Raw genomic sequence first — 6,247 nt, 5'->3', positions numbered from 1 at the left:
AGTCGACGTCGGACATCGCCTTGCCCTTGTGGGCCATAGCAAATGCCTTGAAGATGGAGCAAGGCTGGCCATCATGTGACGCCGACTACAAGAAAAACAGCAAGATGATTAGAAATCATGTAGAATTGAGCGTTAGAATAAATAAATGAATTCGCGTACCCATGTTTCTGCGTATCCGCTGAGGCTGCGGCTGCCTTGATGGTGTGCTACATCTGGCATCATCAAACGCTGCTCCCGACACAAGTTGTGCGTCTCCTCCCACTCGCGTGAGCACCACTTGTCCACCATCTGTACCTAGCACTGGGGATGCGCGGCGCACCAATATGGAATCATCTACAGGCCATCAAGTACATGACATATCAGAAGATGAAATTAAGCCTACTTAATCTCAAAAGAAATCAGTATTAATGTTCTATGTTTACCTGTAGGTACTGGTCCTGGGTCAGCGTCATGGTTCTTGTGTCCCTTTTGGTGACCTTCGTTCCAAGGACGGTCCTGTGGTAAGTTATGATGGTCTAGATGCGCGCCTCGTAATGCATGTCTACGACCAGTTTTTTGCAGCATTTGGTAGCCACCACATCTGCCCTGGCCTCATGTCCGTTCTGGCATCTAAAGAAATCCTGCATGCAAACACGATGTATCCATTCATTATTTTAAGAATGTCCAATGAATGTGATGTATTGAACAATGTAGTGCGAGGAAGACTTACCCATAGCTCTTGCTTCACCCGCTCCACCTTGTTGTTGAATACCCTACGGTCCCGATCTACAGCATCGGGGGCGGCGGCGTAGTGGTCAAACAAGTAGGCCGGCCCTGTCACTCCGGCGTACTCAACTAGGCCAGGGAAGTGCTCCTTGTAACGTCTTGCCTCTATGAGGTTGGGCCCACTTACATCTGACAGCTTCCAGGGAAGTGCTCCTTGTAACGTCCCGCCTCTATGAGGCCGGACCCACTTACATCTGACAGCTTTTCTAGGACATAGACTGCCCTCATAGACCCACATAAGTCTTTTCTACGTACTTTGTCCTCACTCGTATGCACCCGGGAAAGATTTTCCAATCGGTCACCCATCTTGAAATTACTCTAGGCTAAACATGCTTAACCTCAGAGTTCTTTAAAGATGGGCCTCCGAAAAAAAAAAGTTGCAACTTATTGGTATGAGTATCCTATTAATCCTGTTAAGCCTTGGGCCGGGATGTTACATCCTCACCCCCTTAAGAGACCGACGTCCTCGTCGGTCAATCCCAAGCCAGGAATGTCCCCTCTTGGCCACATCTGTGTGTCCAGTGCCAGCGCATGTGCCATGCTGTGTGACTACTCTAGGACCACTTCAGCCATGCGCACCATGCCTGCGCAACTACGACACACGCGCCTGTGAAACCGCGAGAGTCGACTCTGATACCATTCTGTAACGTCCCGTCTCTATGAGGCTGGGCCCGCTTACATCTGATAGCTTTTCTAGGACATAGACTGCCCTCACAGACCCACATAAGTCTTTTTAAAATTCTTTGCCGAGTGCCACCCAGACTGATGGTCCCAACTTCATGATTCTTCGGTTTGCAAGCATCATACGTGACAACTTGCGCGAAACCCTCTCAGTTTTTTATCACAACCTCCACATATGATATCATGACATCTCGACAAGTTTCAAGATTTTCGGTCTTCGTTTGCTTTTTATAGAATTTAAAAACAACTTGACCGTAAGTTCGTGGTCATGTTTCGTGAACAAGATGTTCGAAATTGGTGGTCTATTTCTAGATACGGCCTCACATTATACTAAATAACATGAATATTATTTTTCCATTCATTTTTTTCATTATTCGAATGACTAGCAATTATAATTTGAATTATTCAAGAAAATTCAATGAAATGAAATAAATTAAAGAAATATAGAAAAAGTCCAAGAAATGTGCCACATTGAAACATGGAGTACCAGGTATTATATGAGGACTACAGAAAAAGTTTGGAGGTCAAAAGTGAGAAAAAATGGTTTGCCGTGTGTCAAAAAATGACACTCAGCAAATCAGTGCTTTGCCGAGTGTCAGAAGACACTCGGCAAAGGGTTAACGGCGGCTACCAGCCGTTAATGGTGGCGGCTTTTTGCCGAGTGTTCTGGTTTGCCGAGTGTCCGACACTCGCAAACATGGTTTTTGCCGAGTGTTATTGTTTACCAAGTGCTCGACACTCGACAAACTACCTCTTTGCCGAGTGCCAGTTGTTTGCCGAGTGCTTTCTCTCTGGCACTCGGCAAATAGCCTCTTTGTCGAGCGCTCGATAAAAAGCACTCGGTAAAGTCTGGGACACTCGACAAAGAAGCCGTCTCCGGTAGTGACTTGCACTATATATACTTGCCTTGGACATGGGATGGATGTGTGTGGCAACGTCCAAATCCAGACCACTGCTATCTCGTAGTCTCGCGTGGACATGAACGGCTCCATGGCGAGCGCCTGCGCCACCTCCAGCACCCTCGTCTCGGCGCCCTCTGCATGCCCGTCCAAGAAGAAGACCGCCGCCGCCAAGTTCCGACGCCACACGGTGTCGTGCAGGGCCACCGGCGGCGGCCGGGGCGACAATGACGGCCTCCTCTGGCTGCCCCGGCGTGACGTGATGCTCAACGGCCTGTCCGGTGTCGCCGCCGGGCTCGCCTGGTACCCGGGCCTCGCAGATGCCGAGTGCACCAGGGCCGACAAGGTGAACAAGAACACCGTCCTTGTTGGGATTTAGTCCCACATCGTGTAGCGATGGTGGGGGAGCACAACATATAAGGCGGGAGAACCCTCACCTATTAGGCTAGTCTTTTGGGTTGAAAAGGCCCAAAGGCCTTATATGTTGTCAGCTTCAGTGGACCTGGGACCTGTGGGAGCGCAGGCTTGTCGTAACGAGCCGAGCCGGCTGCAAGCCAGCTCCAAGATCGTGAACTCGGTGGTCACCACCGGTTCCAACAATTGGTATCAGAGCTGTCCTTGATCAAAAAGCTAAACCCGATAAAAAAATCTTGAGCGTCACATATGGCGGGGGCACCCCGATGTGTGACTAAGGGGAAGATTGTTGGGGTTTAGTCCCATATCGTGTAGCGATGGTGGGGGAGCACAACATATAAGGCAGGGAGAACCATCACCTATCAAACTAGTCTTTTGGTTTGAGTAATGCCCAAAGGCCTTATATGTTGTCAGCTCCGGTGGACCTAGGACCTATGAGAGCGCAGGCTCGTGGTAACGAGCCGGGCCGGCTGCAAGCCAGCTCCAAGATCGTGAACTCGGTGGTCACCACCGGTTCCAACAATTGGTATCAGAGTCCATAGTCAGAAAAAGCTAAACCCGATAAAAAATCTCGAGCGTCACACATATGGCGGGGGCACTCCGATGTGTGACTAAGGGGGAGATTGTTGGGGTTTAGTCCCACATCGTGTAGCGATGGTGGGGGAGCACACCATATAAGGCAGAAGAACCCTCACCTATCAGACTAGTCTTTTGGGTTGAGAAGACCCAAAGGCCTTATATGTTGTCAGCTTCGGTAGATCTGGGACCTGTGGGAGCGCAGGCTCGTGATAACGAGCCAGGCCGGCTGTAAGCCAGCTCCAAGATCGTGAACTCGATGGTCACCATCGGTTCCAACAATTGGTATCGGAGCCGGTACCGGTACCCATGGTCAGAAAAGCTAAACCCGATAAAAAAATCTCGAGCGTCACATATGGCGGGGGCACCCCGATGTGTGACTAAGGGGAAGATTATTGGGGTTTAGTCCCACATCGTGTAGCGATGGTGGGGGAGCACAACATATAAGGCGGGAGAACCCTCACCTATCAGGCTAGTCTTTTGGGTTGAGAAGGCCCAAAGGCCTTATATGTTGTCAGCTTCAGTGGACCTGGGACCTGTGGGAGCGCAGGCTGAAAGTAACGAGCCGGGCCGGCTGCAAGCCAGCTCCAAGATCGTGAACTCGGTGGTCACCACCGGTTCCAACAGTCCAGTGCACGGACACGGAAGGGGTGTTGCCGTGCCCCCTGGTGTCGGCGACGGCCCCCGTGGTGGACTTCACGCCGGAGGCGAAGGTGACGCGCGTCCGGCAGCCGGTGCATCTCCTGAGCCGGGAATACCAGGAGAAGTACAAGGAGGCCGTCGAGAAGAGAAGGCGCTGCCGGAGTCGAACCCGCTGAGCTTCGCGGCGCAGGCGGCCATCCACCAGGCCTACTGCGACAGCTACTACAGCTACCAACGGTCGTCGTCCCGCTCGGCGGCGGCGGCGAAGGACGACCCGACGTTCGACGTGCATTTCTCGTGGATCTTCGCGCCGTGGCACCGCATGTACATCTACTTCTACGAGCGCGCCCTCGGGCAGCTCATCGGCGACGATACCTTCGCTCTGCCGTTCTGGAACTGGGACGCCCCCGCCGGCATGGTGGTGCCGCCTCTCTTCAGCGAGGGCTCCACAGCCAGCAACCCGCTGTACGACGCCAACCGGAACCCGGCGAACCTCGACGCGCTGATCGACCTAGACTACCACAACGACCAGGATGCGGAGCCCATCCCTTTCAAGGGCCCAAAGGACGACAAATACAAGAAACTTGTTAACAAGACCTGAGCACCGTATACAATCAGGTGTGTGTATATATATATATATACATATATACATACTCCGCCGTGTACAGCATGTGAGCAAATTGACCACCTTTGGCTTCATTTTGACGGAACTGCTGGCAGCAAGTACGTAAGGGCGCGGAGTCGTTCCTGGGCGAGAAGTACTGCACCGACCTCGGGTCAAGCACGAGCAGCATGGGCTCGCTGGAGCGGATGGCGCACACCGCCGTGCACGTCTGGGTCGGCAAGGCGGGCCCGACGCCGGCGACGGCGACTTGTAGCGAAGCTTCCGGCGGCGTCCAGAACCACAGCAAGCCGGGCGCGTACAGCTGCAACAAGGACATGGGGTTCCTGGGGTCGGCGGGGCGGGACCCGCTCTTCTACTCGCACCACGCCAGCGTGGACCGCATGTGGCACCTCTGGTCCACCAGGCTCGGCGGCGGGCAGGGCATCACGGACACGGACTGGCTCGACGCCAGCTTCGTCTTCTACGACGGCGTCAAGAGGCCGCGGAAGGTGCGCATCAAGTTCCGCGACGTCCTGGACACGCGCGACCTCGGCTACACGTACGACGTCGAGGCCGACAGGGACCTGCCGTGGCTGCGGCCCAAGATCACGACGCTGGTGCCCCACGGCAAGGACAGCGGCGCGCCGGCGAGGTCGTCGGCAGCGGCGCCGGTGTTCCCGCTCGCCCTGACCAAGGGCCAGGTCGTGGAGGTGCCGGCCGTGGCTGTGCCGGCCAGGGAGGCGGGGAAGGAGCAGCTGCTGGTGATCGACGGCGTCGAGTTCGACCCGCAGGCGAACAACAAGTTCGACGTGGCCATCAACGTCCCCGCGGACAAGGCGTTGCAGGTGGGACCGCAGTACAAGGAGTACGCCGGGAGCTTCGCCGTCGTGCCGGGCTCCGGCGCCGGCGGGACGCGGAAGGGGAAGGTCTCCCTCTGCATCACCGACGTGCTGTACGACCTCGACGCTGAGGACGATAGCACCGTCGACGTCGTAATCGTGCCGCGCACAGCTGCCAAGGTGACGATCAACGTTCGCTCCACCATCAAGAATCGAAACTAGTAGCTAGCTGCTGCTGCTAGCGGTCAAGCACCGTACGTATGTACTCGATTCTGTGGTCATTCATGGACCATCGTTTCATGCTAAACTGAGACAGATTGGGACACTATGCCGTTGCCGGTAGGGTGTACCGGCTGATTGCATTGTGCTTTTTATTTAGGAAGGAGCGAGCCCATGGTCGATTTCTCTATATCCGTTTATCTTCTATATCTACTAGCTTAGGTGAGTGCCTGTGCATAGTAACGTTAGCGAAATATAATTTTCACTAGATATTATTTGGTTTTGGACGAATATTGTTGTTAAGCCAAAATCGAGACGCTGAGTTCTTGTTTGCGTGTAATTAGAAGTCTGTTGTAGAAGAAACTTGTTGTTAAAGAAAATTTTCGGACTAAACAACATTAACAGAATCGGATTCTCTACTACTATTTGATGGAAATCAACATGGTAATCTATGCTCAACTCAATTGTAGTATTATTCTGTAAACAACATTTATGCAAGGGTGATATCTGAAAGTTCAACTCAATTGTTCATGATTATCGCGCCCCTCAAGCTAGTGTGTATATTTGAATAGTGCATTCATCCTTGAAAGTATCATGAAAAAAATTAC

At 53.0% G+C, this 6,247-nt stretch overlaps 1 pseudogene; it reads left to right on the top strand.

Annotated features, from left to right (window-relative positions):
• The first annotated feature begins 2,436 nt into the window (after positions 1-2,436).
• On the top strand, positions 2,437-6,046 carry LOC136531127 (polyphenol oxidase I, chloroplastic-like; annotated as a pseudogene).
• Positions 6,047-6,247: the final 201 nt, after the last annotated feature.

Source organism: Miscanthus floridulus, unplaced genomic scaffold (assembly GCF_019320115.1).
Source record: "Miscanthus floridulus cultivar M001 unplaced genomic scaffold, ASM1932011v1 fs_280_1_2, whole genome shotgun sequence".
Taxonomy (NCBI): Eukaryota; Viridiplantae; Streptophyta; class Magnoliopsida; order Poales; family Poaceae; genus Miscanthus; species Miscanthus floridulus.
The sequence above is the reverse complement of the archived record's forward strand: the minus strand, read 5'-3'. Positions and strand labels throughout refer to the sequence as shown.